Below are 23,800 nucleotides of genomic sequence, written 5' to 3' on the forward strand. Positions count from 1 at the left end.
AATTTTGCTTCAAAAGGAAGATCTTTCCATTGCTTTTGCCTCTTGTTCCAAATACTTTGCAAATATAACATTATAATAAGCAAAGAATAAGGCAATAAAAGTCACAATAATAGCCTCTATCAATTTGCACCTGTATAAAACTTCTTTTCATTAGTTTTGATGCAGAAAATTAGTGAGGTCTATTCTAAGGCTGTAGGAGAAACCGGATTGGATGGACACTCCTCCAATTCCCTTTGGCCCCAACTGTGTCAAGAGTTTGGAGGTTCTCAAACCATATTGTGATTTTAAAGTCACCTTCCAAAATAATTTACTTGCTCAGGCTTCCACCATTTTCTCCTAGTCCTTCACCAAGTGCCACAGAAACAGTGAGCCTTTACCTGTCTAGTACCTGAGGTTTTTGCTTCATGAAACTTCTACAGCTTTGCAGTCTATCAAACAAACAAACAAACAATGCACAAATGAACAGTCATTTTAAACTCTCTGACCAGCTCTCATTTCAGGCATTCACTTCTGCCTATCTACAGTTCCATCTGATTATGGAGTTGGACATGATGAGCACATACCACCAGCTGTTTTACATTGAGTTTTACCAGGAGTTTTGCTAGAAGAAAACTATGAGTTCATGGAAAGAATTACACTTGGGTTACACTGATAAGGTGGAAATTACAGATAAGAAGCTCAAAATTGTGTGGTCGTGCAGGTTGCCTAAAAGATTGAGGCTACACTGCCCTAGAAATGGGGCATATAAGGAGCGACTTATGTTTCAGGACAGCTCATAGATAGTGAGCTATCTCTCAGCCCCCTACATATATGTGACTAAAAAGACTTCTCAAAAGAAAAAAATTATATAAATGTAAAATCATCCATAATGTCATGTGGACGGACACCTAACACTCATCAGGTAAAGGGGAGTGGTGTCATTTTGTTACATATCATAGTACAAGAAGCTCTGTTAAGAAGGTAATAAAAAGTCAATAATTACAAGGAAAGTGGCACTAGAGGAACTACACAGGTACTACTGCTTGGGAATTAACGGTACTATTTTTTACTGGTGATCTCTGCAAATCTCTAGCTCCTCTCGGCTGGAATAAGCAAGTGGGAAGAAACTTCTAACTAAATTAATTTTCACACGAAGTTTAGAGACAATCTGGAAGATGTTCTTTAAAAACTAACAATGAAATTTGAAATAACTTAAACAGAACTAATTGATTTTGGATTTTATCCACATTGGAAGCTATTTTCTGATATAGAGGTTGGGAGAAACGTTTAACATGGTTATGACTGGTAAATGCTACCACATTTTTATACTAAGACCATTTTTTTTTTCCTGAAAATTAATTTCTTGCCTGGAAAGGATTAAAATAATTTCCCTTTAAAGGAGGTTTCACTAGATTTCTGCTCTATCTATACTGCACCATCCAGTTGTGTATTTATGTCATGACTTGCAAAAGCTTTTCAAGGCACTACTAAATATGTTTTGAACAGATGGGGAAAGGTAACGCATGCCATTTTGTCAGCACAGACATACACTGATTCTGACGCAAAAAATGACATAGTAGTATATTGATTTTACATGCATTTCCATATGCTTAAATAGCTTTAGATTGTATCTTACTAAAGCATTTATTTTAAGATAACAAGACTATTTAAACTTAGTATTTTCCCATTTATCATCTTGTTATCAGAATCTATATTTAATTCTAAATATGGGTAGCTGGGTATGCAGAAAACAAAGGGGGGAATCAATCAACCTTCCCACTGCTAAACTTATTGAAAAAACAGGTAATTCCTAAACCATGAAAGGCCTCAAGAATGTGGGCCATCGTAGCTGCCTAGATGATTTTCTGGCTACTCCAACCACCTCATCTTCTTCACAGTCTTCAGAGTGCGGACACCTGCTTTCCTCAGATCCACACATTCAGATCCCATTTCTTACTCCCTAACTGAGCATTCCTATTTCCTTGCACTGGACGTTTGCTCCCTCAGAAAGGCAGAATAAGGTAATCTGTAATTTATAATCTCCTGAAAGGTTCAGGGCTTGCCCACAGAAGGGGTTGTCTGGAACAAATAACAGGTGCCTGTCACCACAGGGAAGAGCCACACTCCTGCTGCTGCAACAAGTTCCATCAGACCTATTTGTATGCATACTCCCAACTTTACCGGAAACAATAGTGTTTGTTGTTCTGTGCTTCTGCCAGGCACTTATTCAATTTTATTTCCTCTTCCACAGTACTACTCTTTCCCTTTTGCTCTCTATGTACTTCTGACATGAACTTCAGGAGGAAAATAACATATCTCATCTAGACTAGAAAGGAACTAACTCTATGGCTCAAATGCAGCTATGGCTCAGCAGGATACAGTTACGTCAACAGCATTATCCTCTGTTTAAAACAGAAGGAGTGATGTAGGCAGATGGGCTAACTAGTTCTAGCTAAGCTCGCCCTAACCATTACTCCCCCAGCCACCACTTCAAAGAGAAGGCAGCAACAGAGACGTGAGCCAGTGGGATCACAGTCTAGCAAAGAACACTATGGATTAGTTAAACCTGGTTAATTTTATTACTCAAGAAATTTACTACTAGATAAAAGAAATTTAGCATTTCAGAGGCTTGTAACTTGGGATCTGAGCTTTCCATTGAGACAGTGGGAAGAATATTTTTAATAAAAGTAAAACAACTTATTTTTTCTCTCAGCTTGGGGACAGATGAGACATTTTGGCTGAAAAAAATATAATCTTTTAATTATTTTTTTTTTTAAATGTCTGAGGCAAACACCCAAAATGGAAAATATCAGCCAAAGCTGAAATCATTTGGCAAAGATATAAACAGCTGAAATGAGTTTTAGGATGGAAAGCATCAAGCAATCTTCAATACAGACATAACTTCCCATGCTTCCTACTACCTACTTCCCTATGTTCCTGCAATGGTCAGGAGCAGTGGGTTCACCACCAGTACGTGCAGTCCTGCACAGAGAGAGAGCAGTCCCCTACTTATGGGGCAGGTTTCACCCACAGAGCTCCATGCTATATGATGCCACTGTAGTTCACACCATTTAAGTCAAAGAGGGATAATTATAGATGTACAGAAGTTTGTAACACCTTCCTATCTATGACACTAAATCAAACCTAAGGAAATTAACTAAGGTTGTATGCTATCAATATCCATGCTAGGAGCAAGAGCTTGACAATCGAGAACGTTCTTTTCCCAACACAAGTTCTTAAATAGCCATAAATATGTCAAGAGTTGTAAGAAAACCTCCTAAAAGGACATTTCCAAAGATACATAAAATGTTGCAGATACTAAGCCAACATCCATCCAGTAAATAGGAGTCCCATGGATGAAGATTAATTCTGGGGTATGGGAATCTTCCTTTCAACCACCTGATGCTGGATGCTATTGAAAAGGGGCTGCTGAGCTCAACAGACACTAGACACCAGTCAGCACAGCACAGCAGTCTGCGCAAACTATCCAGCAGCAGCCAAACATGAACTCCAGAGCCAGGAGTCAGCCTCCTGAGTCCCACCTTTATTTGCAACATGTATATACCTATTACAGGTTTGGGATAAAGAGTACGCTTCATTTTCACAAGTAATTGTTTGCCTTGGGCAAGTGTAGTTTTCAGTCACTGGAGGAAAAGATTTGCTTTGGTGAATTAAAATCATAGGGTTATTTCACTAGAAAGGCAAAGAAGCACAAAGGTAAAAAGATTAACAAGTAAATACTTTATCTTTTTTTCTCTTTTTAATACAGCGATATGATAGCTCCAGACCCTTATAAATATTAAATGAAATTTCACAATTTTTCATGGCTGAGTTTTGAACAGAAAAACATTTTGGGGTGCAAGCCAAATATTCTGTGTTAAAGAAAAAGGAATTTGAAAAAAAGCTGACCATAACCTGAGGCCTTGGCTCCAGCCAAGTGCCTGTTGTTATGAAAGCAAGGTGCTCCACACGATCTAATCATAGCACTAAACCTTGTTACAAGCCCTTTTACAGCTCCAATATCTGGGTTACATGGAAACACGCTGGAGAGCCTCCTTGTAGTATGAAATAAATGTCATTCTGACTGGCATCCTCTCTTCCAGCAAGTAATTTCTCTCTGCTGATAAATCGATACAGCAAAAACAAATGAGAGCGCACAATGGGCACATTGAGGATTACATTTTTATTCATTTCAGAGCCCCTGCAGCAGAGTTTTTTAAACACAATAGCAGAAAATGATGCACTTGAGCTGAAGGGGGGAGGCAAAAAGAGAGAGTGCCTAAGAAAGAAAGAGAACGAAAGAACGAAAGAACGAAAGAAAGAAAGAAAGGGAGGAAGAAGAATAACCTCAGCATCTAGAATACAAGTCTGGGTTTTGAAAAGTCTGAAGCTCAGGGTGGTTTTGTGTCCAGTGAGCGTTTAGTTTAGCTCATTCCTAAGTTCTTGCTATTTATTACAGCAACAACAATTTGCCCTTCTTCCTCCCCCCTTATTAAAATTTGATCCTATGTTTAGTTTCAATGAACATTTCTCACCTCTTCCATCACAGCAGCTGTACTCATACAAATGGAACTCTATCAGCACTGCCCACATCTATGATGTCTTGTACCAAAACGGTTATGTTAAAATGCATACAGTAGCTACAGCGGAGATGTAACTATACAAAAATGCAGTAAAACATCTAGACTTCTAGGTTTCAGCTCAGGAAACTAATCCAGTATCCAGTATGGTCAGAAGACACATTTTCAGTGACCTGTAGCAGGGTCCAACTCAGCTCCAAAGTAAATGAGACCCAGACTGGTAACTTTCAATTATACACGTGCCTTCGAAACTTAAGGTTTCAGTCTTTGCTGTTTATGGAGCAGAAGTAAAAAGAGCAAAACTGTTTTCTCCCTCAGAGCATTTGACCAAAGAGGGTGCAGCCAAAAATTTACTGAGATGCAAACCCAGAGGCAGGAGTCTAGGGTGTCAAGAAACTGCTTGGCAAGCCCAGACCTCAAGAGAAATTGAAGGGCCCGTCAGGACACCAGTAGTATTGGTGAAACTCTAAGGCTTTTGGTGTTCAGTTGCTGTTGGCAAAAGGCCAGACCTCAGCACATCTACAGGAGACCTACAAGCAGGACAGCTCAGGGTAAGACACTACATATTACAGTGTAACTCCAACTTGAACATGACTCATGACAAGGGTAGGAAATCCAGAGAGTATGCAGTCCTTGTCCCTGAAGAGTGACTACCAGCAAATGCAAGGAGGGCTTTCATTTCATCACTACGTGTCCACCAGGAACTGGACCAAGGTGACAAAACATTGCACATTTGCTGCCATGCGACTGCTGGTTTGTGGCCAATTTCAGCAGGGCCATGGTTTAGATTTGAACCAGCAACCTCAAGGTGAGGAGCTGTTGTATCTCATTACTAGTTCCCCATGCCTCATTAAATTTGCATTTATTTGGTTCTCTCTGTTAGTGGTTCCTACAATGACCAGCTAGAAATTACACAGAAATGTGCCTTTTTTCTTCCTTTTCACACTCTCCCCCCTTCCTTTTTTTTTAAAAAACCAAAAGGCTGTAACACAACAGCAACATAATGCAAAGTGAAATCCTTTTACAGCCCTGAGAAGGCCAAGATGTGTGCCCAATAAATGTAAGCAGACATGATATCCTTTATAATCACAGCAAGATGAAGATGTGAACTGAATAAATGCTTTAAAAACATCATAGATTCTATTAGATGTAAAAGATGGAAGCGTTAGGCACCTTTTAGCTCAACTTTCATTTAATTTACTGCTTGCTGTACTGTAGTCTAAAGGGAGTGAAAAAATCCTCTCTCTAATTTTTTTTTCCTTTTCATGAGCTGACCAAGGAGATGAAATCTGGGTACTTTAATTACCATTCAGAGCCAAAGGCCTGGCCTTTGATATGGAAATCCCACTTCAACTCCAGCTTGCTGCTGCCTTTCCCTGTCCCCTTCTCCTTCCAATCTCCCAACATGAATTTTAAGTAGTCTTGTCAACACCTGACCGTGAAAACTAACAGAAGCCTGTGCTGTTTAGTTGGTGCTCTCAGTAATTTTTTAATTTTATTTTAGTTTCTTTTTTAGGAGGGAGAGACCAGGGCAGAGAAGGCAGGTAAGAAATTGGACAAACCTAAGTGACTAGATCTCAGCGCCTTCTCATTCCTTGTCCTCACAGTGTATCCAAGCTGCATGCAGCAGCTCACATTAAAAGGGAAAAAAAAAAAGGGGGGCTGTTCGAGGAACGGATGAAAGCTGTCATGTACAGTTACCCTGTTATTGTCATCTGCCTGCTGCATGACTTCCAGCTTTGCTATAATTATTAATTGCACTTGTCAACTGTCATTAATTCCTCTTTAGCATCCCTGTCTTGGAGTAATTAGACAGAACAGCCTGACTGCACTCATTGTTTTGAGAGGCCCCTGAAAGAGCCCAATGGCTCTTCGGAGAGACAACCATCATTAATACAATAGAGCACCTCAGCATTAACCCTTTCAAAGGTGCAGAAAACAGAAGCCGTTGGCTCTCTCATTGCACAACTTCCAGTTGCTGGACCCCCGTTTCTGCATGACAGCTCCCATCCCATGACTTCGGAGCAGCTGGAGACTTCAGGTGTTTCAGCTTGAGATGCTTGAAGGATTTTCAAGAGTTTTCCAAAGGTAGGGACTTAGCATTCCTCTGCTGTCAGTTAAGACATTATACTGTGCCCAACTCTGAAGGGAAAGGCACAAAACACTGGACTGTTTCTAAACTTATCATCTTCACATTTTACCTCTTTCATCTAAGTTTATGGAGGTTCACTAAAAAACAGCTGTGGGATATCAGTATTCTTTGATGCTCACTCCCCCCCCTCACCTGAGGAAAGGGATAGAGTGCTGTTACTGCAGCTGCTGAGAACCTGGCCTGAGACCCCAAAGTCCAGCTTCGCTATCACTGCCCCAATGCTAGTCCTCCACATGAGACCCCCACAATATAGTTCCCCGACCATATTATGCAGTACACCTATCCCAAAAGTCTCAATTCCCAAATCCAGGAAACTCCACTGCTGTTACACAGATATAAGCAGCAACCACAATCTGCTTCATGCTTGGTCTTTACTTGGTGGCTGTCATGACAGTGTGTGGCAGAGAGTAGGACTAAGTTTACTCTCCCAGCTGTGCCATGCTAGAAAGCATAAAAGCTCAAAAGCTCATGTATATGGCAAAGGTAGAGTTAGAAGCCATAATTATGAGCATATAAGCAAGGAACAAAGCAATCAAGTGTGCTGATACCATGTTTGTATCACCAGTCTTGAGAACCAAACAACACTTTCCATTGGAAACATTAAACTGCTGCTGCTGAGGTGGGCAGGGGTGTGCAGTCTTCACTCTTTTAACTTCATTTACGCTCATGCCTGACTATATAATAGTGTTTTTTAAAAAAAATGGAGAGGAACTAGAGCAACTTGTTGCTGCAACAAGGAAATTGTCTCTTCAGTTCTACTTACTTTGCTGCTTAGTTTTACCTCTGCAGCTCATCCACTCTCTCTTCTAATCTTTTTCATTATAATGCTGAAATTCAAAGATGTCATATAAAAAAGGGAAACCAACCAGGCAATAGTCAGGTTTCATGTTACTGCTGCTTGGGGACACTCCAAGGAGGTCCCGGGCCACCAGACAGACCTGCCTGGGGGCTTGGGAAGACAGTGCAGCACAATCCCACTCTCAGTTCCACAGCTGGAAGGGAGCATAGATTTTTTGGTTTGATTGGTTGGTTGTTTTACCTCTCTAAAATCCCAGAAAAGACTCATATTCACATCAGGCAAGCAGTTTTTCCAAACGTGGTCACATGACATAAAATTTTCAGCAACAGAAATCCTTAAACGATGTATCTTAAATAGAACTATATATTCTGGTTTAAAAGTGAAACCAAGACTACTGAAAATAAAAAGGAACTTTCTTCTGTCTGCTAGCTTGACTGCAATGGAACTTTTTGAAAAGATTTTTTTTTTTTTCCATTACATTTTGCCTATTTTTTCAACACTTACCCACTGAGCCTATCAAAGCCACAAATTAATGAAGCAAATATACTCTAAAACAGTGTTTCAAAGTCATAAAATGTTGAAGAATTTTATTCAGAGCTTCACCTTCTTTGGATCTAGCTTAGGAGCTTGTGGTTTACTGAAATAAGAGAGAGCTTTGTATAAAGGCATGTGGAACGTATTTATAGTACATATAGAACCAGAAAAATCTTTCCTAGGCATATGCATCAGATTTTTGGCACTGTGCGTCCTGCATCAGAAATAAGAATTTCGCCATAGATCTGATCAGCAGCACTTCTTTGCCTTTCTCTACTGTGGCTATAGTCAAGCAATGAAAAAATTGGAGAGATTTTTTCAAAACAGGGCCCAGTTCATCACTGTGTTGAACACCTTCACTGAATAAATCCATTCTGCATTTTTTAAACATGGATTTCAGTGTCCCACAAAACTGGCCCTGTCTTTTAGAACAATTCAGTTGACAGCCAATCTTAGTGTTACTTTATTAGTGAGGAGGCCTGCTAAACCACCTTTAAATCGCACACCAGGCCAAACTTATCTAACAGCCAGATTTAATACAGTATACACATTTTATTACAAATTCTTCAATGGCTGGGGATACTAGCTCCTCAGGTAAATAAACCAAATAATTCTATTACATTTTGCTAATGCCAGATGTTTAATTCACTTTCTTACATGTGTATGCTCTCGGGACAGATGTAAACTAATCCTGATTGCTGGCAATGAAGGCACCCTAGGATAAAGCTGGCTGAATTCACTGATGATTTCAGGTCTTCAGTGTGATCTGCTGAGACATTTCTGGGATTCTGCCAGAAGCTATGGCATTAGCTCCGATTATTTCAAGAAGGTGAAAAACAATCGGTGGTTAACAGCCATTTCAGTGTGAATTCACGTGCTTTCTGCATTGAGCTTTTTGATGCACATTTGGGAAGCTTTGCCAGTCTAACAGTGCAACTCTGTGAACAGCTCTTTATCAAATTGATTTAGCTGCAAATTGTGTCATTCTTCTAACCCTTAATGCCTGACCATTGTACAGCAGGTACTTCTGAATCATCCTGAGCCTACATCTCCTCCTCCCTCCCCTTTACAGATCACAGTAGCTAAAACTGCAGCTATCAAGAGTAAAGCACATACAGTGTGTGCACAACCTTAAAAACACACCAATATCATTAGACACAATAAATTTTCTGTTCAGCAGTCTCTCCAATGAAGAGTGTTCAAGTGATGATTAACCAACAAGCTAAGTGTTCAGCTGCAATCTCAGCCCATTTTGAACAGTTTTTGCCCAAGGCAAACTAAAGCAGAAGATTAAACGGCCCCTCCCAAATGGAATAAAAACCTAGTTAAATGACCAACTTTGAAGTCATTATAGCAATAAGTAATATCTATATATACACATATATATTATATATATAAAGAAAGAAAAAAAAAGCCCCTCAGACAATCCTTCTCCAGAGGATTACTTTGACACTTTTGACTTCAGAGAGATTGAAACTGATTCTCCTAAGCAAGCTGCTTTAATCCAAATCAGAACTCACCTCTCCGCCAATCAGAAAGAAGCTTTTTCAAAAACTTATACTTCCTCATAGTTATACGGGCCTTAATCTTCTTGGAAACGGTTTTAGGTCATTATTCCAGGAGTTATTAGGTTGGAAAACAGCTTCTAGGCAAATGATGCTATTCACAAACCTTTTACACCAGAAATAATGGTTGGATTATTTCTGCCTCAAAAGTAGTCTTGAGGTCTGATTTCTGATTTTCTTTATATTTGGAGTTCCTGAAAAAAGATACAGCTACTTGCTGTTAAATAAATAAATAAATAAATTATTTAAATACAGAAAAGCAATTTTATAAGGACTGTAATGGCAGTAATGACAGCTAGTTTGGATTTTAAATGGAAGTAAAAAATCATGTTTTATCTTCTGACTTCCAATGCTCTTCTATGTTTCCAATGGCACCTGAATGCTTTGCTGTTTCCCCAAAATATCAGTTTCAAAGGGCTTTCACAGATCTTCATTTTGTTTTCCTCATGTCTTCTAAAGTGTTATTCCTTTTCCACATCCATTGGCATCCCACACCAATAGAGAGAAATAAAAGAAGCATCTTGAAGTTTGCTCCTTGCACAGCAGTCGAGAAAATGGTGACCACACATCCTTGAGTCTGGGAGTACACCCATTTCCAAGACCTTTGAAAGCGCTTGCTGTTTCCACCAAAATTTATGCTTTGCTTTCAGCTGCCAGTGCTCTGCTGACTACAGAGTCATTAGGCTGTAGTCACAGAGCCCACGGAACCAGTATCAGGTATTCTAAATACTCCTGTATTTTCAATTACAGTATTACCTATTCAACTTTTTATTTTTCTACCCTTGATCACAGGAAGTAGATTGGAAGTAGAGAGTTCAGTATCTTCCCCCACCCCAGACAGTTTCCTTCTTCTCTTTCCAAAAAATTACCATTATGTAACGTAGGACTTTTCAGTAAGAACAGACATTTAAAATAATCATTAACAACAAGCTGGTTTTCCTCATATTACATTTTCTGAATGCTTGCACAGACAACACCATCAAAAAGACATCACAAGGCCAGGCCAGGTTGGCTTTGCAATCCTGCCACAGTAGTGCTGTGCAGGTCTAAATCTCTGACATGTGAATCTAACAGAGATCGTGGAGTTGGCGCATACCCAAAGCAGCCCCAGGAACTGGGAGCCCACAGCATCATAAGCACTTCCACAAGTCCCTCCACAGCTCCTCTCTCTGTTTTTTAGCATCAGCAGAGTATACACAGACACCCTGAGAGTCCAGTCCAAAAGGTTCTCTTGAAAAGCTGGCCACGCCTCCATTTTGTAATGAAAGTCAAGCGTAGGAAGAAAAAAACTCTAACCACTGAGAACAAGAAGATAGAAATTAATCTGTGCTACACTGCAAACTTTGCTTCCTTCAAGGATATCAAATACTGACATTTCAATGGCGATTTTTGCTCAGGATTTACCTGTCACTTTTATATATATCCGTATATTCATGTCAAGTACCCACAATCTTCCTTTTCTCAAACATCTCAATTAAAAACTTAGGAAACTGCTTTCTGTAAACTAGTAGTTATTAGTAAACTCTTTTTTTATCAATTCTTACCCTGGAGACAGTAATTCTCTTCTTTGCAGGACAAGGGGGTCAGTGGGAGGTAAAACCTTCAGCATCACAAAACCTGCAGCACAAAGAGCCAGCAGCAGCAACCCTGACTAAATGCTTCACTGAGGAAGTGATATCAGAGAATCTGGTGGCCAGAGGATTCTGTGGTATCACTTTGTAAAGTATACTAAATATGTATTAATTTGCCTAGATTGCAACTTCATCATCATTGCTCAGGAAAAGTCTGAAAACCTACAGGAAAGGCCTTCTGAGGTAATCGAAAGCTAAAGAGATGTAACATAATTAAAAAGAATAAAAGAAAAAGAATTGTTGCATTTGTTCTCCTTAGTTATATTAGGAATAAAACCCAAAACTAATGTAATAATGTATCCCAGCAGTTCAAATCTTCCAATTTATGTAGAATGGATTATTACTTAGACAATCTGACCCTGGGCAAAACTTCCTCAGTTGAGAAGATTTACAATCTAATTATGCAGGAAGTTCTGCTGAGACAGTTTGGGTGCAATGGTCTTCTATTACATTAGCTTAGTTAAAATTGCTGCTCCTTCGCTTGTTTGGTGTACCAAGCACTCATATAGAAACACAAAACCTTTCATTCGCATCCTTTATTTCCCTTTAGTTTTTCTCACCATTACTGTACGTAGAAGCACTTGTTCTCAACTGCAAATAGCAGCATGGGGCTCAGGTTGTTAATAGCAAACTATGAGTTGCCTTTCAGGCTTTTGCTTTGGCCCTGGTTTAGAAACTGACTTTAAAAAGGACCATCAAAGTGCTTTTCATAATTTTTACAATGATAGTTGCTGGGTTATTGCTCCCTTCCCTTATTGCAAATGCCCCTATAGAAGGCCTGAAGCTGAAATCTGTTCCTATACACTTTCTTTTTCATCCTGCATGCACAAAACTAGTTTATTTTTGTAGAGTGGCTCAGAGATGTTTTGCTGCTGTCTCAGACACCTGAATATTTTTAGCAATATTTTTCATTAGATCAAAAAAGGTCCCTCAACACATAAAAAAATAGCTAGAGTGTTCTTTACAAGCCTGTAGAGGAGAAGAAGGAAAACTTGGGTCTAACATAACCCTAAGTATCTTTTTTTTCCCCTAGATATATCACAGTCTATTGATACTGTGAATATACAGACACGTCTTATATTAACATAGATGGAGAAATTGGTGCCTTTCTTTCTTTACAGTAAGTGTTTTGATTTCAAAAGGTCAGCGTATCACGTCATGGCCTTCAGTCTTGATAATTACCATGTGTAGTAATGCACATTTTTATCTACAGGTGGCAGACCTTTTAAAATCATCTTCAATCAAATTCGTTAGACATTTTTGTTGATAGCACCACCCACATTAAAAAGTAAGAATCTGCAGCATAAAGTTCTAATTAATACTGTTCAATTTAGAGGACAGACTTGTCAACAAAGTGGCTCAATTCTCAAAGGCTAGTGACCCCTCTCAGAATGAAAGCCTTAAAAAATAGTAATAATTAAAAAAAGAAATCAGTTACTCAGTATATGGTAAGCTTATTATTAAAAAAAAATCATTCAGCAACTCAGCAAAGGATTTCTTTTCTCTCTAAAGTAAAAGTTTCACTTCCTTTATTATTGAGCATGGGCTGGTAAATTAGTGATGTCTTCTTTGATAAGCTTACTTAGAAAAGGCAAAAATACAAGAATGTCACAACCGACTTCTGGCAGTTAGAAAGAGAAAAGCGAATCATAAAACTTTTTCATATCTAAATCAATCACTTTAAAATGCCATGATTTAGACTGTCATCTCATATGTGTGTCTAAGGCCTCACTCAGAATAGACCTCCACTCAGAAAACCACTGATTTAAGCCATAATATTATCAGTCAATCATATAATCCTGCATTCAGACTTAATCAGAAATTTTATCCAAACAAGAACAGTGGAATATCCCTTTGCATGTGGACAAAATGATACTGAAATTGAGAAGGCTGTCCCAGGGTTTCATCTGAGAATTGACATTGTCCTCGGTTACACTGGCTCTGGCTCACTACTACCTTCTGTATCTTTATTTCATTTCCACACATGAAAACTGGACAAAAGCGCAACCTGTCACTGTAGTTGCATTTAGAATACTGATGTGGTATCAACTTCCACTCCCCTTATAAAGGCAATAATTATACCAGAATGCTTGACTACGAGAGCAACGGAATCAAGTTAAGTGAAGCCTAACACCAGTACAAACTCATCCACTCAACAGCATTTGATGTATTCAACTCTAGATCCTGAAGTCCACAATAAGAAGATAAAAAACACACTACGAAATGGAGGTGCTTGTCTTTGAAACCTTAATTCTGCATTTACTATTCATGGCAGTCAGGTTAAGCACAAAGACTACTATAGGATGGAGCAGCCGTGGGATTACCTATATCCGAGTCTCCCGATAAGCCAAAAAAAACATTTACCTGTTCTCCATCCACTCTCCCTAACTGCAAGAAATGCCATTTTAGAAAGAATTTGTAAAAAATATAGTACTTGATCTATATATACTTACATATCAACACTAATAAAATATTATACATATATCCACGCTTTTATAATAATTTAGGGAAAACTCTTTATCTTGTCAGTAAATTTTAAAGAAAAAAACAAACAAAAAAAATCGTTAAAGTTATCTTTTGGGGCCTTTTGAATAGATTGAAATAGAACTGCAAAGCAGCTTGAATGAGTAACATTAAGTATAGACAAACTTAAAACATCTACACTGGGAATATGGACACTGGAGAATATCCTTATTTACTTGCTGATACACCCACTTCTCCCTGTCCTCCCCAATCCAAAAGAGTGGGTGAGAAAAATTGTGTACACTCATGTCTTTTGTGGTAACCTAGTAACCTCCTTTTTCTCCACAAGCTCTTCCTTCATACCACACTCTTCCATATTGCTAGTCCTTCAGAGTAATTGTCTTATGTCTTTATACATTTTTGTTTTCCTACCCAATGAAGAGGAGTTTGGGTTATTTTCAACCTTCAGAAGCTTGTAAACAGGATCAAACAGGAACCCAGTCATCAGCAAGAGGAAGGCTAGAAAAATAAAAGCAAATGTATATCAACAATTTTATTTTAAAAAGAAAATACATCCAAAACATGAAACAAAAGCATAGGCTCTGCTAGACATCCCCTTCCCTGTTCCTTTTCATTTAGTTCGTGAACTCTTTTTTGCAGAACAGAGGCTGGTGTAAATTAATGTGCGACCCAAAATATATCACATGGAAAAGCTGCCATCGAAATATGTAATAGCAAAGAAAAAAAAGGGAAAGAAATAAAAGTAGACATCATTAGAACTAAAGCGGCATCTCTTGTCGTGATAAATCAATACAAAGATCGAACTAGGAGAAAGATATGACTACATACTCCTGCTTGGTATTCAAACAGCTAACCTACACTCACCAATTCTGTTTTTATAACCCCAGTTTAACAGGCTTGTATGATTAGCCTGTTTCGCATGGTTAGTGGTGCAAGTGCAGCACTCAGAGGAAGAAGTCCTCTACATTTGCCTCTGCTCTCAGCTGTCACCCTGTGAGTAGAAGGGTTATTCATATGTTTGCTCTGTGACTTAGACCTCTGCCTTGAGGTTCTTTGAGCTGCACCTGAGCTTCCTACATGGGTGATGGAGTTGGCATCTCCCTCAGGCATGACACAGCCCAGAACTTCAAGGACTAACATTATACACAGTGACTAAACTAGAGAACTGTGTGTGGTGACAGGGCTACAACCTCACTGAGATCACAGAGACATGTTGGGACAGCTCACATGACAGGAATATTGTCATGGATGGCTATGTGCCTTTTAGAAAAGACAGGCCAGGAAGGCAAGGTGTTGGAGTCGCTCTTTATGTGAGGGAGCAACTGAAACGTATCGAGCTCAGCATAGGTGTGGATTTGAAATGAGTGGAGAGCTTATGGGTAAGAATTAAGGGGCAGACTAACATGGGTGACACTGTTGTAGGTCTTTACTACAGGCCACCTGATCAGGAAGAGAAGGTTGACAAGGCAGCTGGAAGTAGCCTCAAGACCACAGGCTCTCACAGGGGACCTCAACCCTAGGGGCAAGAAACAGCAAAGGAGGCAGGAGGCCTCCATGGATGAGCAGAAAAATTCAACTGGGAGAAAGAAGATTACAGAATGTGGAAAAAGGGACTGAGCACCTGAGAGGAATATAGGAACACTGTCAGAGTATGTCAGGATGCAACAAAGAAGGCTAAGACCCACTTGGCATTGTATCTGGCAAGAGATGTCAAAGACAAAAAGAAAGGCTTCAAGTACTTCAGTAGCAAAAGGAAGTCTAGGGAAAATGTGGGCCTGCTGCTGAGTGAGGTGGGTGCCCTTGTGACAGAGGATGTAGGGAAGGTGGAGTTACTGAATGCATTCTTTGCTTCAGTCTTTGCTGCTAAGGCTGGCCCTCAGGATTCCCAGACGCTGGAGGTAAGAGAGAAAGTTTGGAGAAAGGAAGACTCTCCCTTGGTTGAGGAGGATCAGGTTAGAGATCATTTAGACAAACTGGACACGCAGAAGTCCTTGGGCACTGATGGGATGCACTCATGAGTGCTGAGAGAGCTGGCAGATGTTATTACTAAGCTACTTTCCAATATCTTTGAAAGGTCATGGAGAACAGGACAGATGCCTGAGGACTGGAGAAAAGCAAATGTCACTCCAATCTTTGAAAATGGCAAGAAGGACAACCCAGGATATTTCAGGCCAGTCAGCCTGACTTCCATCCTTGGAAGGTGATGGAACAGCTCATCCTGGATGTCACCTCCTAGCATCTGGAGGAAAAGAACATTATCAGGAGCGGTCAACATGGATTCACCAAGGGGAAATCACGCTTGGCCAATCTGATAGCCTTCTATGATGACATGATTGTTTGGGTAGATGAGGAGAGTGGTGGATGTTGTCTACTTAGACTTTAACAAGGCTTTTGACACCGTCTCCCACAGCATCCTCATAGGTAAGATAAGGAAATGTGGGTTAAATGAGTGGACAGTGAGGTGGATTGAGAACTGGCTGAATGGCAAAGCTCAGAGGGTTGCCAACAGTGGTGTAGATTCTAGCTGGAAGCCTGTGGCCAGCGGTGTTCCCCAGGGGTCAGTACTGGGCCCAGTCTTGTTCAACATTTTCATCAATGACCTGGATGAGGGGAGAGAGTGTATCCTCAGCAAGTTTGCTGATGACACAAAACTGGGAGGAGTGGCTGATACATCAGAAGGTTGTGCTGCTATTCAGAGAGACCTGGACCAGCTAGAGAGTTGGGCAAAGATGAACCTAGTTAAATTCAACAAAGGAAAGTGTAGGGTTCTGCATCTAGGAGGGAAAAACCCCATGCACTAACACAGGTTAGAGGTTGGCCAGCTGGGAAGCAGCTTTGCAGAGAAGGACCTGGGAATCCTGGTGGACAGCAAGTTAACAATGAGCCAGCAATGTGCCCTCATGGCTAAGATGGCCAGTGGTATCTTGGCATCCATTAAGAAGAGTGTGGCCAGCAGGTCAAGGGAGGTTATGCTCCTCCTCTGCTCTACCCTACTGAGGCCTCATCTGGAGTACTATGCTCAGTTCTAGGCCCCGCAGCTCAAGAAAGACAAGGAACTATTGGAGAGAGTCCAGCGAAGGGACACAAAGATGATTAGGGAACTGGAGAATCTCTCTTACGAGGAAAGGCAAAGTGAGCTTGGTGTGTTTAGCCTGGAAAAGAGAAGACTGAGAGGGAACCTTATCAATGCTTATAAATACCTAAAGGATGGGTGTCAAAAGGAAGCGGTCAGACTCTTCTCAGTGGTGCCCAGTGACAGGACAAGGGGCAGCAGGCACAAACTGGAACACAGAAGTTCCACTTCAAAGTGTGGAAAACCATCTGTACTATGAGGTTGACAGAGTGCAGGAAAAGGCTGCCGAGAGAGGTTGTGGAGTCTCCTTCTCTGGAGATGTTCAGACCCCCCCGGACATGTTCCTGTGCGACCTGCTGTAGGTGAGCCTGCTTTGGCAGGGGGCTTGGACTAGATGATCTCCAGAGGTCCCTTCCAACCCCTACCATTCTGTGACTTCCCAAACCCCACCTTGTCCGCCACAGTTCAGGAGTGTGATGCACCTCTGATCAATCTCGGCACCTATTACAGTTGTGGCTGCTGCTGTTTTACCCCAAAGCTTTTAATAGAGAGAGGAGAAATGTTTTGTGGCATGAGGTGTACATGTATGGGATGCACAAGGTAGGAACTGGAACCCCTCTGCAAAGGCCTGTGACCTCAGTTGCATGGAAGAGCGCAACCAGGCTGTTTGCCCCAGGTGGCCATTCCTAGTCACAGGCTACCTGCTACCAGCTTTGTGTCTCAGTTTACCTGGTTGTAAAACTGGGAAAACAAGTTCTGTGTGACAAGTGCACATCAAAACAGTGATTTGAAAACAAAAAATCTCTAGAACTACTGCAATTTAGCTGCATCACATCAACACAGATGCATGAGCAACTCTGAAACCATACTTGTGATATACTCATCAAGTGCACACAAGCCAAAGTCCACACCATCTCAGATGTGAGGAGGCTGTCCTTTCAGTGAGGTTTTTCATCCCTAAGCTGTTACAATCTATTACTATAAATCTAGTCCAGATGAATAAAATCACTTGTACTATGAAACATATGTATAAATAAAAATTAATAGGAATTTATTTTATTTTTAAACAACAAAACACAGACTCAACCAAATTCTGAAATCAATAACCTCAACATATAAAACCAGGCACTTCCTCTACTCGTTTAACTTGAAGGACCCTTCGGAAAAGTCAAATCTACATGGAATACACAAAGCTTAATTAATTTGCTGAAGTAAAAATAAAAATTTGTTTTTAAAGGTAAAGCATCATCTAATTACAACTGTTTATTAACAAGAAGATGAGGCAATCCCTAGAAGATAATAGAGACTTCAGAAATCACTGTTCTTTGGTATGGGCCTGAGTGGAGTGACACAACCAGTGAAAAAAGGATCTGTTGCATGTGAAGAAACCTAGATCCTCCTCTGCAGTTACATTTCATCTAACTATGGTTTCCATGGGATGTACCTAGGGAAATTTATACTTTTAGCTATTTATTTGGCTTTCTTTCTATTTCTATATTATGTCCTATGATGTTTTGGTTTCTGCAGCAGTGGAGTTTGGTGAACATTATTTGGGAGGACTGCAAGGGCAGCATTCCAGAAGGAGGCAATAGCTCCATGTGCAGGAGTTAGATGCATGGAAAAGCACAAACAGGAGACCGAAGAAAGTCTTTCCAAAAACTGTCCCGATATGAAAGAAAATTTTACATATGGTGAAGTCTCAAACTGTACCACACATTCTTATCAAGACTTCTACAACATTATTATAGGAAAGTAATACATCATATAACATACAATATTTCCTATACTAAGTTTTATTGATTGCGTTTTACTAAAATGAGTTCATTTCTTTAAAACTTTGTCTGAATTTTGTAGTGGTGAAAACAGATAAATGCCTTCAAGACTAAAGTCCTGCCTCTGACCACAACCTCTACACCATCATCTCCATACAACCCGGCCTCAAAGAGGCTTTCACTGATGCCAGAAGTCTTTGTCCTGTTCAACCCTTTGACTCTTTACTAAGGCCATCAGGAAAATAAAGGTCCTTGTAGCTTTCCTGTGATGGTGACAGCATTAACTCATGAGAGGTTTGTTAGGAAGCAAACAGAGCAAAGTCCCAAAATGACTCTGATCAGCCCTTCCCCGGCACAGAATAGTAGCAGGACTTTCTGAAGGCACAGGGAAGAGGAGTGGGCAGAGGCCAGCCTCCATCTTCAGAAGGTGGACAGATCCACAGCTGTGGTGGGTGGGATCTCACCTAACTGGGCTGGGTATGCAGATAAGTCTACTTCATAATACAACGTAGCTTTTGCGAAGTAATACTGCCATCGCAAACACCTGCTGGATCTTTTTCATGGATTAAAAGTATAAAATAAAATCAAATGCCCAGCCCACCACACAGTGTGCACAGAAAACACAACCATTTACAGTCACTGTGACTCGCATCTCTCCACATTTCACCTGTGGGTTTGGTTAAATCTGCCTCCAGATATGCACGGTGGAGTGCACTACAGAGAACAGAATGAGAGAAACACCGAAATGTGAGGTTTTCTTCATATACTTTCATTTTCAAAAGAACTTCCTGAGGCTTACGCCTGTTAGTTCTTCACTCTTCAAGTCTTAAGTGTGCTCATTAAAGTCGAAGAGAATTAGTAGAGCAGCATAAAGAAAACTGTGTTGCTACTTCTTCTGCAGAGGAGGTTTTCAGGGTCTTGAGGTATATTCTGGCAAATATTAATCCACTCTTAAAAAAAATGAATGCATATAAGAACAAAAAACATAACTATTTTTGAAATGCTGTTGTCTTCAGAAAAGACCCTACCTCCTGCTTTCAAACTCTGAGTTCTCATTTCATGAGGCAAAACCTGATCCATATATGAGCCTTTCAGAACATTACTTTTGATGACATGAACCAAGAAGAATGAACCACAGGCTGGCTCTGGCTGCTTTTCCCACTCCAAAACAGTCAAAACTAGTCTAACAGAGTGTGTTTGGGGTTGGTTTTTTTTTTGTTTTTTTTTTTTTTTGTTTTGTGTCGTCTGTTTTTAAAGTCACTTTTCTGCCAGAAAAGTACCAGCCAGCTTGTGCAAGATTACCTCCTTAGTATCTACATGTTCGTATGGCTGAGGAATATAAGAGAAGTCTGGCGGGGTAGGGTGTGGGGCTTTTTCCTTTTTCTCTTTTTTTTTTAATCTATTTGCCAACCAGAGTCATTTATCCCCTATTAGATAAAGTATAATAGACTATACCGAAAGGGTCACTGGCCTTCCATTTAATGATATTGCCGGCACCAATCTACATTTTCCCGACAGTGTCCCTCAACACAGAATAAATGGCTGATCTCTTCACAATAACAGCTGATTTCTATTTATTAAGCTAAAAAGGTCACCATTTTCTACGGCTGGGCCGCCCTGCACTATTGATAATTTTATGCATAAACAAATGGCAAATTTGTGCCACATAAATATGCATTAGCAATTACTTTTTCCTCGGGCAACGCTCACCGCATGCAAATGTGTCCCTCACAGGGCCTGGTGGCTTTTGTTTTAGCTCTTGAACAGCTAAACAAAAGAGCACAATAAACAGTTTAAAAAATTGCCAATCAATAGGAAATGCAAATGCAAAGGTAAATGGCAAGAAACTTGCCCAAACAAATAAAACTAAAGCAAAAAGCAAAACAAAAATCATGCAAGGAAATAAATAAATATAAAGGACTATGTCTTCCCTCCCCACAGTCGTATCTTCAACTCTGGGTATTATTTCTTTTTGGTAAAGAGATAGCTCATGTGTTCTTCAAACAGCAACAGTGGAGCTGGTACTAACGCAGACCCCAGACAGGAACACCCAGAATGGACATACAGGTTGAGCATGTTAAGCTCATGTTAAGCATGACCCACACCCACATCTAGAGGAAGGAGGCAAAACAAGGAGGATGTCTGAAGACCCTTGTTTAGCTTTGCGTGATTGTACATTTCCATCAAAAATTTTTAAAGAAAAACTGCATGTGAAGGTATCGCTGAAAAAAAGATTAAGCATCTTTTGTAAACACTGATTTAGGATTTTATTACTGGAAGTACCCAGAAAATACCAACTTATCTGTGACTACATACAGACGTCTGTAGTAACAGCCTAATGAATGTTGTCACTTGATAAAGTTGAACTACATATAATTTCCTTTACCCCAGGGACAGAAAGCTTGATTTCCCCTTGTCTTATCCTTGGACTACTCATTTCCGACAGCAAACCGTAGTTGTACACAAGATGCAGGGATAATGGAAAAATCAGACCCAGACACTAAATTGGTATGAACATGGAAACCCAAACTGACAATTTTAGGAGAACTGATGATTGCTTTGAATTTTCCCCTTCAACAGAGAAGCTTCAGCGCTGCAAAGAACCGAGCGTGACACGTACCATGATTATTATCGTTTGTAGGCAGGCTATTACATGTGGACAAAGAATCCTGTTCAGTAATGCAGTAACAACACATTGTGCACAAACACATGCTAAGGCCAGCTGTATGACCCATCCAAGCAACCAGCTTTCCTTTCACATAACTTTCTCAGGCGGTAACTCTGTTTTCATGACGAGGATTAGAAAATTGAAAGGCATGAAATATAGCCATGAAAGTTGCCCCTCATTCTGCAAATGTTTATGTCAAAGACAAACTTAAAACATGTGGGCTTATCTTTTGGTCTAAAAAAAATTGATTATTTCAACATAAATTGAAGAGCTGATAATGCTTCAAGCATTTCCCAGACGAGGGACATAATACCGCAGATAATCCACATACACACATTTCTATGATGCTAATGTCCAAGGTTTTTATTTTTAACGAATGGCAATGTTCCTGTCAGTCTAAGCATTCAGCAGTGATCCTATATTTTGCCTACCCAATCAGCTGTCACAGAATGAAGATTTCACAGAATTCATTTCCATGAATTATACTAAAAATCAACAAGCTGATAAATACATTTTTTTTACTATTTAATTCAGGTAACTTCTTCCCTTCCAATTAATTTGGTTAAATTATTTCCTTTCAATTTCCCTGGGTTTGGCTTGGATAGTTTTATAACACCACTTTACTCTAGGACTTTTGTTTCTGATAGAAACCGATACAAGCTTTAACAGCTAAAGTGCCAGTGGTAATTGGTTTTAACCATTCTCATCCTAATAACACTTATACACATGGTCCAGTATGGTAGAAGCAACATCAAGCACAGGACAAGATACTCCCTCCAAAGCAAAAGTCCTCATTTTAGGCTTTCAGCCAAGAGCACTCCCACACCAGTAACACATTTCAGTCACAAATCCACAACTTTCAATTTCTCTAAATGATGAGAAGATAATCAATGCAACATGGTAAGTTACATAAGATATATAGAACGCCCTTGCCATCAACCTTTCTCTGCTCTGCTTTTTCTATTCTCATAAACAAATAAAATGGATATTGATATTATCTCCTCCTTGGGTTAAGTCAAGGCACATCCAACAATTGCTTATCCATAAGAAGGAGCATCCTTAGCTAAGACCCACTGCCTTCTGCAACTGGCCTCAGAGCTGCTGGGCAGCTGTTGTTCAGACATGCCCTTACAGTCAAGGGGTATCCACCTGACAGCATACACACTGCAAATCCCAAAGAGTTCAGAAATGACATATCACAAATTTGCATACCATTTTGTTAAGTTAAACGTGATTGAAAGACCCATGATTATACACAAAGTTCTCCTAAGGTCGACAACAGCGTAAAAAAGGCATGATCAGGTATGCTAAAGCAAGATCAAATAAATTGTTTAAATATCACTGCAAAGGTAGTTCTCACGAACCTCTCAGTGGCCAGTCTGCTGTCATTAACATAGTTAGAAAATCTGTAATAGGAAGAAAATTATTACTACATAAAATATTCCTGCAAAGAGATGCTGCCGCAGAATTGAAATGAAAAGATGTAGCTCAATCTGTTAATGCCCCTCCCACATGTGTGAATGTGATGATCAGTGGAGAATGAAATGACTGTTAAATCCCTGTTAACAAGTGTATTTTAAATAGTATACACGGATCCTTCTGTATTGGTACCACGTCTTAACAAACTTTGATGGGGCTATTCATGTTAATCCCCAAAACTAGCACTAGCACTATCAAAACAAAGCCTCCAAAGGAGATACCAAGAGATGGCCATTTTCTACAGCAGTGGGTGGAGTTGTTTTTGTGAGAAGTATGTAAGTATATCAAGAGGAGGAAACGGGAACAGAGTGGAAATTTTGTCGAATTCAAGCCCTTTTTCTCTCTCCCTATAAGCTTGACTTCTACTCTTCTTTTCTAATCCCCATTTGCAATGAATGTGATTGTCACTAATAGTTTAGTTTAAAGAATTTCTTTTCCTTAAAAAGAGAAGAGATATGAGCATTCACACAACTGCAGTCTTCATAGAAACATGCTTTTAATATCAGGGATTTCATTTTTCTTTCTGCTTTGTTTACACCTTTCCTGGAAAGCTTTAAAGCTAAAACATTCTGATGGAAGTATCCTATTTCTTACATGATCCCAAATGCAAGAGCAAGTTTCCTTAGGAACTTTAATACTGAACAGAGCCATCATCGATAGTGTCTAAATTCTTGATGTATATATTTTTATATGTTACACACTTGAAAAAAGATAGCTAGATGACAACACAGATGCTGGCACATCTGTATGATAGGCTTTTACAATGATTTAGTCATACAGCAATTCTTTCCTTGAAGCAATAGATAACACAGTATTAGAACATGACACACAAGTGCGCCACACTAACCTATAAGGATACTCAAAACAGACTAAAATCAGGAACTGCAGATTAATCCCACATATTTCCCCCCCAGACTAAGTATTAACACTTCAAGCTATGTTAATTCTAACACAGCTGAACCCCTCCTCTTTGATTCTCTGTTCTTCTCCCCTCACTTAATTTCTTCCAGTTGTTTTGAATTGGGAAACATAAAAAACTGTCAGCAGAAATTTAGCATGAATCAGTATCAGAAAATTAGTGTTT

At 39.7% G+C, this 23,800-nt stretch overlaps 1 protein-coding gene across 8 annotated transcripts in view; it reads right to left on the reverse strand.

Moving 5' to 3' along the window:
* Positions 1 to 23,800, reverse strand: part of SOX5 (SRY-box transcription factor 5) — a 651,718-nt gene that overhangs the window by 476,833 nt on the left and 151,085 nt on the right. For 5 of the 8 annotated variants that reach the window (XM_054078736.1, XM_054078763.1, XM_054078719.1 and 2 more), the window contains exon 2: positions 14,136 to 14,222. The exons of the other annotated variants lie outside the window; for them this stretch is intronic. The gene's annotated coding sequence lies outside the window, so the exon portion shown is untranslated. The remainder of the gene's footprint in view (positions 1 to 14,135; positions 14,223 to 23,800) is intronic. 8 annotated transcript variants of the gene reach the window in all.

Source organism: Cuculus canorus, chromosome 1 (assembly GCF_017976375.1).
Source record: "Cuculus canorus isolate bCucCan1 chromosome 1, bCucCan1.pri, whole genome shotgun sequence".
Lineage (NCBI taxonomy): Eukaryota > Metazoa > Chordata > Aves > Cuculiformes > Cuculidae > Cuculus > Cuculus canorus.